The following is a 13,167-nucleotide window of genomic DNA, read 5'->3' on the forward strand; positions in this document are numbered from 1 at the left end:
TTCAACAGTTTGCACCTCCATAGAAACACAAAGTGAAATATAATGTTTGAGTACTCGTTATAGCATTAAATCTCAATGCACAGCACATTAAGGACAGAGATCCTACATGAGGAGTAAGTGCACAGTGACTCCTGTTGTTGACTTTACCAATTGACACTCCTGTCTATGGCATCAGTAATCTCCCTATGCTCCAGTCATGAGTTTCCAAGGCTATGAAAGCCCTCTGAGTTCTCCGATTCTTATCTTGTTTAGACAAGGTCATAGTCAAAGTGGAGGTACCTCCTTCTTTGAAGTCCTGTTCTTTCCACTGGGATCTCACTCACAGAGATCTTTTGCCAGAGTGTCTTGGCTTTCCATGCCTGAAATACTCTCATGGGCTTTTCAGCCAGCTCCGAATGCCTTTAGGGCTGATTCTGAGGCCAGAGCGCTATTTAGGACATCTGCCATTCTATGAGTCTGCTGAGTATCTCACTTCCCATGTTGGATCACTCTCCCCTTTATTTATTCTATCGGTTAGTGTTAGCAGGTACTAGACTTGTTTATGTGATCCCTTTGACTCTTAGTCCTTTCATTATGATCAATTGTGAACTGAAATTGATCACTTGGACTAGTGAGATGGCATTGGTACATGCCACCTTGATGGGATTGAATTGGAATCCCCTGGTATGTTTCTAACTCTACCATTTGGGGTAAGTCAGCTCTCCTAGCTTTTTCTTTTAAATACTCATTTTTAGTGACTTCTTTAAAAAATTTCCTCTATCAGAGACCCCTAAGATCATCACAGACCTGCAATTAATTTTTTAATGAGATGCTTTCCTGGGTTGGAAGTTGCCAGATCATTTGGATATTATAAATTTGAAGCCCAAATCACTTGAAGTATAAATCATTATAATAATTTCTCAGAGGAGGCTCTTTTTTTCCTGTTTCAGAGCTTGTGCCGTGGTAGGAAAGCTTCTTTGTCATTTTGATATGTGGAGTGGTCTTTAATCTAATTTCCCCTTTCATTAAAGTTTTTTTTTTTTTTAATTTATGTGTGTATATATGTGTGTGAGACATCATCTTCATGGGAACATGCATGGTTATTGATCTCTGCTTTCACTCAAGGTCTTTGCTGATCCGATGGCAGGAGCCAGGTGCTTCTCCTGGTCTCCCATGGGGTGCAGGGCCCAAGCACTTGAGCCATCTTCCACTGTACTCCCTGGCCACAGCAGAGAGCTGGCCTGGAAGAGGGGCAACCGGGACAGAATCCGGTGCCCCGACCGGCACTAGAACCCGGTGTGCCGGCGCCACAAGGCGGAGGATTAGCCTAGTGAGCCGCAGCGCGGGCCCACTGCTGCTTCTTAAGATGCCTATTAACATGAAGCTGGAATTGGAAGCAGAGCAGGACTCGAACCCAGACACTTGTATATGGGATGCAGGTGTCACAGGCAGTGTCTTAACTGCTGCATCAAAGCCCTTTCCCCCAATATGGAATTTAAAAAAATTATTTATTTTAAATTGACAAATAAAATGTGTATATATTTATGATATACAATGATACTTTATATGATATATATTTCAAGATGACTGTATTGAGCTAATTAACACATGCATTAACTTGCTGTTTTTGTGCTAAGAACACTTAAAATCTACTCTACTGTCATTACTATGTTGTACTATAATAGATTTCTTAAAATGATTCCTCCTGACATTTTATTATCCTTTGACAAACATCACTCAGCCGCTATCACTACCATACTACTCTTTTATTCTATGAGTTCAACTTACTTAGAGTCTGTATGTAAGTGAAATCTTGCAGCATTTGTCTTTTGTGTCTGATTTATTTCACTTAATACAATGTCCTCCAGTTTATTCATGTTGTCACAATTGAAAGGATTTCATTTTTTAAGGCTGAGTAATGTTCCACTGTGTATATTTATTACATTTTCTTTATGCATTCCACATGTGCTTAAACAGTCAAACATCTTTCTCATCCAATTTTCGCCACTCATGACCAGATCATGACCCGTGCTCAAGGCTCTGGTGTCTAGTTCCTTCTTCATTTCTGCCACCTGAACAGTTTCCAGTCTTTTTCTTAGCTCAAGTATGCATTCTTATTTTCTTGTTTCATTCTTACCAAAATAGTAGAAACTCTGCACAAAGCTAACTCAAAAACAATTTAACTTCTTGATATGTATGAGTTCTACTAATACTCTACTTTTGACTTTCTGATGAAGAAGGAAGAACTGAAAGAAAGAGGAACTCTGGGTTGCCTTTCCTTCTGTCATCAGTTCAGTGTAAATGATTGGCAGCTTGCATAAAACGTTTACCATGCATTCTCATTGAGCTGCAGAATTCTTTACTTATGAGCATATTACAAACACAACATGAGAATAAGGCCTCAATAAACTTCAGTGGACATGTGTGTCTGTATATGCTGATGTGAAAAGCTCTCTAATATATTTTTTAAAAAGTGAGGCACAGAACAGCATCAGGGTCCTCTTGTGTAAAAAATAATGTATGTGCTATGTACTTACAAGTACATTGTAAACATTTAAATAAAAAGAATTTTTAAAGATTTATTTTATTTATTTGGAAGGCAGAGTTAGAGAGAGAGAGAGAGAGAGAGAGAGAGAGAAATAATCTTACATCTGCTTGGACACTCCCCAAATGGTCACAATGGCCAAGGCTGGGCCAGGCTGAAGACAGCAGCCAGGATCTTCATCTGGGTCTCCCAAGTGGGTGCAGGGGCCCAAGGACTTGGGCCATCCTCCACTGGTTTTCCAGGTGCTTTAGGAGGGAGCGGGATCAGAAGAGGAGCAGTGAGGACTCCAACCAACGTCCACATTGGATTTTTTTCAACATTGTTTTAATACCAAAAATTTGGAAATAAATATTAATTATAAGGAACTAGCTTTATGATTTATCATGTATTCACAATATGAAAAACTATGTAATTGTTAAGAGAATTTGGGAGACAAATATGGACTAAAATAAAAAATCTCTAAATGATATTTTAAGGAGAAAAAAGCAATATAAAATACTTGCTGTGTGATTCCATTTATTTATTATAAAAGACTATGTATATATATTTTTTCATACATCCTCATTGATACAGACAGTAGATACAGAGAACGACTAGGAGAGGAAAGGGACTGGGAAAATAAAGATGAGCTTTCATATTTAATCCATAAACTTAAATTCTTCTTTAGTGTTTTGTAACAGGAACGGATGCATTGCATAAAGAGAGAAAAGAAGAAAAAAAACCCACCAATATCTTCTCCCTCCCACACTCAATATGTGTAAGTAAGAAATGCGATCAATTTTATGTACTATTTTGTGTTTAAAGAATGGTATAATGGTTAGATCAATGTTACATTTCAAATGTGAAACAAAAGAACTTAGCCTTTGATAAAATCCTCATGACTTGCCATAGATATCAGCCAATGAACTAACACTTTTCTTAACTCTAGAAAAGATGTAATTTCTTCCCTATTCTCCTTAGGATCCAAGAATAATCTAGTTCACCACACCCTTTGATCCCAATAAAAGTACTATGAATACTGTAGTTTCAAGGAATTTCCAGAAATATCTTGCCTTTATGGACATGTTTTCACTGGGATGACTGAATACTCATTCTGCTATCAAAGCTTGATTATAGCTTTATTTTATACTTCAGTTGGTGATATTAGCTTGTGATTTTGGATGGGGACTGAAGGGAGCAGTAAAATAACAGGTTGGCCCACATTGCTCTTATTTAGGTTAATAGGACTCATGCTACAATAAGCTTCCTGTACTGAAAGGTACATATCATTTACTGGTACTTTGTGGTGTGGAAATAAGGAGACAATATCATCAAATGAAGCAATGAGTTTAAACCCTTAGGTTTTCAAGTATGCTTTATTTTTTTTTCTTTTAAAAAATTTGTTTACTTGAAAGGAAGAGTTAGAGAGAGAGAGAGAAAGGGAGAGAGAAAAAGAGAGAGCGAGAGAGCGAGAGAGAGAGAGAGAGAGAGGAAGATCTTCCATTTGCTGGTTCACTCCACAAATGGCTGCAACCACTGTGGCTGGGCCAGGTCAAAGCCATGAGCTTTGTGCAGGTCTCCCATGTGAGTGGCACAAGCCCAAGCACTAGAGTCATCCTCTGTTGTTTTCCCAGGCCATTAATAGGGTGCTGGGTCAGAAGTGGAGCAGCTAGGGCTTGAACTGGTACCCATATGGGATGCTGGCATTGAAGGCAGTGGTTTAACCTGCTACACCACAACATTGGCCCCAAGGATAATTTCAAAAAGGATTCCTTATAACTTGTTTACCAATAAGATGAGCAACCCTTATGCTAAGTTTCTCAGAGGACACCAACCAATATGGTCCCTTCTGCAAAGGACAACCACACATCAACAGTACAGAAATTTGAATCTAAGGAAACTTAGTTTGGAAGGCATTCAAGTGGTTGTGGTGGAGTTAATGATACCTAGAGGTCTTGCTAAGAAGCTCAAAACAAGATCCATTTGCTCAGATGTCATGTAATTTTATTCACATGTGAAGAGAATCTATACTGTATTAACTGTGTATTGCCAAGTATGATTTTTTTAAAAGCTTTATTTGAAAGGCAGGGTGACAAGGACAGAAAGACAAGGACAATACACACCGTGGGGGTAGGGCAATATCTTTCATCTGCTGGTTCACTCTCTAAATGCCTGTAATTTAACTGGGCCGGATTGAAGCTGGGAGCCAGGAACTCCATCTTGGTCTCCCAAGTACTTGGTCCATTAGCTGCTGCCTTCCCTGGCACATTAGTAGGAAGCTAGATCATAAGCAGAGGATCTGGGACCCAAACAGGCACTCTATATGGGATGTAGACATCCCAAGTAGCAGCTTAACCTCCTGTGCCACATGTCCATCTCTAACCCCCCAGTATTAATTGAATAGAGCAAATAAGTACTATGGTAAGTCATAGACAGGACACATTGTTTGGGTTGAATAGTCAGATAAGCCTCAACACAAACATGTTGTGAAACATAATGCCTCACAGGCAATTGGTAATGGAAAAGAATGCTTGCTTAAACATACAGACTTTGGAATTACTTGCTTGGATGTAATAGATAAGATTTTGAACAGGAGATATATAGAATGAGAAGCAAAGGAAGATTGAAAATAGGAGCAGATTTAAAAAAATACAGCATCTAGAAACTTAATATGGCCATTAAAGTAAACAACTTAATGGACTGTATATTAGTCACAGATGAAGAGAGACTAGTAAATGCAAGATAGTTCTGAGGAAATTATGCAGAAGGAAGCATGGGGAAATAGGGCATGAAAATATGGATTAAGAAAAAGTTCAGAATGAAAAAGTTAATATACTAACAAGATTTCCAGAAAGTAAGGTAAGAAAGGAGAGAGGGATAAATTTGATGAGTGAATGGCTAATGATTTCTGAGTTGTTGGAAGACTCTCAAATCAAGAACCAGGAGTGTCAAGGCAGGATATATAAAAAGTGCACCCTAGGCAGATTATAGTAAAGTTGTACTGCAAAGAATAAGATAAAATCTAGAAAGGAATAATGTATAGCAAATAGATGACCTACAAAGAAATAACTAGTAGATCATCCATAGAGCAACAACAGGTTTCTGAAGAATAATCGTAGTGTTGTGGGAACATAGGTAGCTAGGGGAGGAGCTAGGGTCTGACAGCTCCTTGCTGACCCGTTAGGCAGCATGGGTCAATGATTGAGATCTCCAGGAGACTGATGTTTCAACCACCACAGCTGAGCTGCCACGGAACAGCTGCAGTTGGCCTGTATGGGTCCCCTTCCGTGCACCAGCCAGACTTGTTTCCTTTCCTGTGCATAGGCCAGGCCCCCTTTTCTATGCACAATACAAGCACACCTCCATATATCATCAAGCCCTCACCTCTTTCTGAGTAGTGGAAACTGCAAGTTCCACAGTGTTGTGAACCTGCAACCAGCACTAGCTGGAAATATCCAACATGGCTGAATGATGTATCCATCTCTGCCATGACCTTTAGGCTATTATAATGTCATTGTAATAAAATTGTTACAAGATTCTGTGGTTATTACAATTCTTTTTCACCATCATATTCATGTTTCATGTCCACAAACAGTGAGGAACATGGTCAAGGAAGAGTGTGTAAAGCAGACGTAATTTATTGGAAGAAAGTAAAAGTGAAAGAAAAAGCTCCGAGAAGGGCTGAGAAGAGTCTCTGAGGAAGGGCACTGTTAAGGGATTATTGTAAGGGGTTTTTACAGGTTGTAAAAAGGAATCACTCCTGATTGGTCCAGGAGATTGATTAATTGGATAAAAGTCCCAGTTGAGACTCAATAAAGACAACAGAAAACATGTGGAACTTTCCCCCAAGACACATAAAATTCCTGTTACCTAGATCAGTTACAGCAGCACAGACAAGCCTTGATTACAAGGACTAGCACATGACAACATCCTTCACAGAAGCAGACAGCTTGATTTTCCTCAGATCCTCTGAGACTCATCTCCAGATTGTGGGGGAGGACTCCTCTGATCCCTGTCTACCTAGCTGGGGTCTATCTCCGTCAATACCCACTTTGAAGAGGTAATCCTAATTTGCATTGGGGAGAAAGGATGATGATAGTTCTGGAGCAGAGGGGTGCCACTGAACACAGCAGAAGATTCCTGTCCAGAGGTTTCTCCAGGGCTCCACAGTAGGAGTCCTGCACCTGTAGTTCCATCTGCAGAACAATCTGGTATTTGATAGCCTCTATACAAGAAGAGACAAGCCATACAAGAAGGTAAGAGGGGGCTGTCATGGGCTTGTGCCTGGAAATAAGGGGACTGTTTGTAAGCCCTCACTGTGTTACATATAGTCAACAGGGTTAAAGCCAACTAAAGTCTAGCTGTGGCACTGTACTCTTAGTGGAGGTAAGCAGGTGAACAATAAGGTGAAAAGAATTAGCATCCCAAGTAGCAAGGCTATTCCCAAAATAACTGGCTGATCCGAAGCCAGGAGCTTTTGCTGGGTCTCTCACAGGGGTGAAGAGGCCCAAGCACTTGGGCTATCTTCCACTGTTTTCCCAGGTGATAAGCAGAGAGCTGGATCAGAAAAGGAGCAGCCGGGACACAAACTGGCACCCATATGGGATGTGAACACTGCAGGCAGAGGCTTAGCCTACTGTGCTACAGCGCTAGCATGGTATCTCAGTCTTTATAGGAAGGTGGAAGGATTCTCCTTAGAGACTTCGTCTATCATAGATGGCTTGGAGTAATTAAAGGCTTGGTCTTTATGTCATGCCTGCAAGTAGGCTGACTTTGGGCTAGTTGTTTTCTAAATGGGCATTTTAAAACAGTAAACAGTTTTACTTTTTTCTTTAAGATCTGAGAGTTAAAACATTCCCAGTGCCTGATGATGCACTCCAAAGAGGTACATGCTGCAAATGGTTTTACCCATCTGAGACAAGAGGAGAGAAACAAAGCTGTTTCTAAGTTTCTGTCTCTGTGCATTTGAAGTGTCCCTCAAGTTCCTGGGCTGTGGAAACATAGTGCCCTGGAGCTCATAACAGGGGGTGGTTGAAGAGGAGCAGTTGTTCTTACCTGCACCTCTACCCTGTCTCTTGTGTCCCTGGGACCCTTTGTCCTGTACATCATAGGAGGTATGCAACCTGGCACTCATGAGGGAGGAAGATTAAGCAAGCAACAGTAGTGGCCCTTCCTACCTGCATCTAACTTTAGCCCTCCCTTCTGCCTCCCCATCCTGCACTGCCATTAGTAGCTGCTGAAGGCATCCTGCCCATGTTTAAACAGCATATGCCTGTATCTGAAAGTGGGTTTCCTGGAGGATCTGGTAGATAATACTACTTGGGATTATATTTTATAGGCTAAGCTTGAATCTCTTACACCATTTACTTTGGCTTAATTGCTCTATGAACCTCCTGAGCCCAGACTTTTCATCCTCTTGATGATCTTAACCTCCCTTTTTTGATCTACATTTAATCTTTAAAATCCTAGCTATTTAATGTTTAGCTTGCCTGTGCCTTTGTCAGTCCCCTTTAAAGAATCTGGCCTATTCACCAGGGTTGCTGGCTTGGGTAGGACAAAAGTGCCATTTATTATTTTTGTTCCTCTTCAACCAGTCATGGTTATGCAGCCAGAATGACATATGCATGTGCATATTTCATGTCTACTGAGTAGTTCCTGTCCTTAGCCTGGGTTCCCCACCAAGGGCAGAGACTTTAGAACTTGATTAATTGCTTTCTCAGAAAGGCCCTTCCTAAACTCCCTACTATATTTAAGGATTCTCTTATAAGTTCCTCATAGCTCTAAATACAGTTTATACTTACATTAATTTATATGATAATCTGTTTAATAACTTAATCCCTACTAGTCTATAAACTCTGAAAGATCAAGGATCATATAATATATGCCCAGCACATAGTAGGCATTATGTATTTTGGACAAATGAATGAATGAAATAAGGTATCTAGAAGTATTTAATACTTGATTTTGCTTTTTAATTTTGAACATCTGTCTTAGATATTAGTCTTTTATTTAATGGAATGTTATTAGACTTTTAAAAATGCATATTTTAAGTCTTTTGAAGGACTACAATCATTCCACTAGGTGTCAGGCAAACCTAAAAAAAAATTGGTATAAACTAGGAGTCCTGTGTATGAATCCAGTGTTGAGCGGTTAGAGGATTCTCATATTGTTACTTTAATGAAGAAAAATAAAACTTTTGTAGATACCTTTGAAACAGATTGTGGGTGATCCATGGTTGTATATAACGGATTATCAAGGTTGTTATTCTTTTGTGCTGTAAAGGCTATAGAGACTTGGGGTTTCTCATCAAAGACTTCAACTCTAGTAACAATAAAGTATTTATGAAATAGAGCAGAAAATGCTAATATTTTCTGAATACCAACTACATGATAGACACTTTCCTAATCACTTTGTTTTATTTCATTTAATATCAACTAATATATGACTAATTAAAAGTACCTCAATTAATAAAATAATTACATGAGATAAGTAGCATTAGCACTTTAAAAATTTATTTATTTATTGGAAAGACAGAGTTACAGAGAGGCAGAAGCAGAGGCAGAGAGAGAGAGAGAGAGGAAGAGAGAGAGCGAGCAAATCTTCCATCCATTGGTTCACTGTTCAAATGGCTGCAATGACTAGGGCTGAGCTTGGCTGAAGCCAGCAGTCAGGAGTTTCCTCTGGGTCTTCTACATGGGTACAGGGCTCAAGCAGCACTTGATCCATCCTCCACTTCCCTCCTAGGCATATTAACAGGAAACTGGATTGGAATTTGAGCAGCTGGGACTCAAGCTGGTGCCTGTATGGGAATGCCAACACTGCAGGCAGCAGCTTTACCCACTATGCCACAGTGCTGGTCTCATTAAATAGCATTATTAACTTCATTTTATAAACTGGGATTTAAAGAAGTTATGTGACTGTTCCCAAAAACTCTAAGATATAGCATAGCTTATCACAGTTATTTATAAAAATATTTATTTATAAAAATAAATTCATGTTTCTAAAAAATAAATATATTTTAACAATGAGAACTATCAATGTCAATATCAAACCCACCAGGAACTCAAGATTTGTTTATGGAATAGCTAGGTAGATAATGTTTAGTGGAAGCGATTACAGTGGTAAAGAAAGAGCAGAGGATTTGGAATTAGTCATACATCAGTTTGCATCTCTGCATCACTAGCTTTGGTCTTTGTGTAGGACACATTATTTCACATTTCTGAGCCTCAGTTCTCTTTTCAGTTAAGTGGGCTTATATTACTATGTCTGCTTTGCAGTACTAAAGCAATAAAGCTAAACAGAAAATTTATATGGTAAGTGCCCACTATAATAATTGGCATATAATAAGTTATAGCTCAATAAATCTTGTTTTTATTATTTTTGCTATATATGAAAGAAAATATATTAATTTTATAAATATTCTAGGTTAAGAATCACTCATATTTCGGTAATGGTAGTTGAAGATACAAAAAAAAAACCAGTGTGAAGTTCATGCCTGGATGACTTAAAATTTACTTAGACTGTTTACATTCAAAATTAATGAGAATATTTCCATTGCGGAGCTAAGAGTTAGGACTAAAATGTCTGATACTTAGTATCTTTTTTTTTTATCTTTTATTTAATGAATATAAATTTCCAAAGTACGACTCATGGGTTACAATGGCTTCCCCCCCCATACCGTCCCTCCCACCCACAACCCTCCCCTTTCCCACTCCCTCTCCCCTTCCATTCACATCAAGATTCATTTTCGATTATCTTAATATACAGAAGATCAGCTTAGTATACCTTAAGTAAGGATTTCAACAGTTTGCTCCCACACAGAAACATAAAGTGAAAAATAATAGATGATTTTTTTTTTAAATGATGATGAAATCAGATCAGACCTCTTGTCATGTTTAATCCCAGTGAGAGTCAAGTTGGGAATTGATAATTTCTTTTTTTTCTTTTTTTTTTTTTTTTTACAGAAGATCAGTTTAGTGTACATTAAGTAAAGATTTCAATCGTTTGCACCCCCATAGAAACACAAAGTGAAATATACTGTTTGAGTACTCGTTATAGCATTAAGCCTCAGTGTACAGCACATTAAGGACAGAGATCCTACATGAGGAGTAAGTGCACAGTGACTCCTGTTGTTGACTTTACAAATTGACACTCCTGTTTATGGCATCAGTAATCTCCCTATGCACCAGTCATGAGTTTCCAAGGCTATGGAAGCCCCTTGAGTTCTCCGACTCTTATCTTGTTTAGACACGGTCATAGTCAAAGTGGAGGTTCTCTCCTCCCTTCAGAGAAAGGCACCTCCCTCTTTGAAGACCTGTTCTTTCCACTGGGATCTCACTCACAGAGATCTTTTTGCCAGCGTGTCTTGGCTTTCCATGCCTGAAATACTCTCATGGGCTTTTCAGCCAGATCCGAGTGCCTTTAGGGCTGATTCTGAGGCCAGAGTGCTATTTAGGACATCCGCCATTCTATGAGTCTGCTGAGTATCTCACTTCCCATGTTGGATCACTCTCCCTTTTATTTATTCTATTGGTTAGTGTTAGCAGATACTAGACTTGTTTATGTGCTCCCTTTGACTCTTAGTCCTTTCATTATGATCAATTGTGAACTGAAATTGATCACTTGGAATAGTGAGATGGCATTGGCACATGCCACCTTGATGGGATTGAATTGGAATCCCCTGGTATGTTTCCAACTCTACCAATTGGGGCAAGTCAGCCCGAGCATGCCCCAAATTATACATCTCTTCCCTCTCTTATTCCCACTTTTATGTTTAACAGGGATCACATTTCAGTTAATTTTCAACACTTAAGAATAACTGTGTGATAATTACAGAATTAAACCAGTCATATTAAGTAGAACAGACAAAAAAAATACTATGAGGGATAATGTATTAAGTTGTCCATTAGCAGTCAGGGCTATGCTGATCAAGTCACCATTTCTCATAGTGTCCATTTCACTTCAGGAGGTTTCCTTTTTGGTGTTCAGTCAGTTGTCACCGATCAGGGAGAACATATGGTATTTGTCCCTTTGGGACTGGCTTACTTCACTCAGCATGATGTGTTCCAGATTCCTCCATTTTGTTGCAAATGACTGGATTTCGTTGTTTCTTACTGCGGTATAGTATTCTGAAGAATACATATCCCATAATTTCTTTATCCAGTCTACCATTGATGGGCATTTAGATTGGTTCCAGGTCTTGGCTATTGTGAATTGTGCTGCAATAAACATTAGGGTGCAGACCGCTTTTTTGTTTATCAATTTAAACTCCTTTGGGTAAATTCCAAGGAGTGGGATGGCTGGGTCGAACGGTAGGGTTATATTCAGGTTTCTGAGGAATCTCCAGACTGATTTCCATAGTGGCTTGACCAGTTTGCATTCCCACCAACAGTGGGTTAGTGTCCCTTTTTCCCCACATCCTCGCCAGCATCTGTTGTTGGTAGATTTCTGTATGTGAGCCATTCTAACCGGGGTGAGGTGAAACCTCATTGTGCTTTTGATTTGCATTTCCCTGATTGCTAGTGACCTTGAACATTTTTTCATATGCCTGTTGGCCATTTGGATTTGCTCTTTTGAAAAATGTCTATTGAGGTCCTTGGCCCATCTCTTAAGTGGGTTGTTGGTTTTGTTTTTGTGGAGTTTCTTGATCTCTTTGTAGATTCTGGTTATTAACCCTTTATCTGTTGCATAGTTTGCAAATATTTTTTCCCATTCTGTCGGTTGTCTCTTCACTCTCCTGACTTTTTCTTTTGCAGTACAGAAACTTCTCAATTTGATGCAATCCCAATAGTTGATTTTGGCTTTGACTGCCTGTGCCTCCCGGGTCTTTTCCAGAAAGTCTTTGCCTGTGCCAATATCTTGAAGGGTTTCTCCAATGTTCTCTAATAACTTAATGGTGTCAGGACGTAGATTTAGGTCTTTAATCCACGTTGAGTGGATTTTTGTGTAAGGTGTAAGGTAGGGGTCTTGCTTCATGCTTCTGCACGTGGAAATCCAATTATCCCAGCACCATTTATTGAATAGACTGTCCTTGCTCCAGGAATTAGTTTTAGATCCTTGATCAAATATAAGTTGGCTGTAGATGTTTGGATTGATTTCTGGTGTTTCAATTCTGTTCCATTGGTCTATCCATCTGTTTCTGTACCAGTACCATGCTGTTTTGATTACAACTGCCCTGTAGTATGTCCTGAAGTCTGGTATTGTGATGCCTCCGGCTTTGTTTTTGTTGTACAAGATTGCTTTAGCTATTCGAGGTCTCTTGTGCCTCCATATGAATTTCAGCATCATTTTTTCTAGATCTGCGAAGAATGTCTTTGGTATCTTGATTGGTATTGCATTGAATCTATAAATTGCTTTTGGGAGAATGGACATTTTGATGATGTTGATTCTTCCAATCCATGAGCATGGAAGATTTTTCCATTTCTTGGTATCCTCTTCTATTTCTTTCTTTAAGGTTTTGTAATTTTCATTGTAGAGATCTTTAACCTCCTTGGTTAAGTTTATTCCAAGGTATTTGATTGTTTTTGTAGCTATTGTGAATGGGATTGATCTTAGCAGTTCTTTCTCAGTCATGGCATTGCTTGTGTATACAAAGGCTGTTGATTTTTGTGCATTGATTTTATACCCTGCCACTTTGCCAAACTCCTCTATGAGTTCCAATAGTC

At 39.1% G+C, this 13,167-nt stretch overlaps 1 long non-coding RNA gene across 1 annotated transcript in view; it reads left to right on the forward strand.

Moving 5' to 3' along the window:
- Nucleotides 1–2,575: 2,575 nt before the first annotated feature.
- The window catches only part of LOC138850620 (uncharacterized), a 94,733-nt gene continuing 84,141 nt past the window's right edge, over nucleotides 2,576–13,167 (forward strand). The window contains exon 1 of the long non-coding RNA XR_011390598.1: nucleotides 2,576–3,281. This is a non-coding gene — a long non-coding RNA (uncharacterized lncRNA). The remainder of the gene's footprint in view (nucleotides 3,282–13,167) is intronic.

Source organism: Oryctolagus cuniculus, chromosome 7 (genome assembly GCF_964237555.1).
Source record: "Oryctolagus cuniculus chromosome 7, mOryCun1.1, whole genome shotgun sequence".
Classification (NCBI taxonomy): Eukaryota; Metazoa; Chordata; class Mammalia; order Lagomorpha; family Leporidae; genus Oryctolagus; species Oryctolagus cuniculus.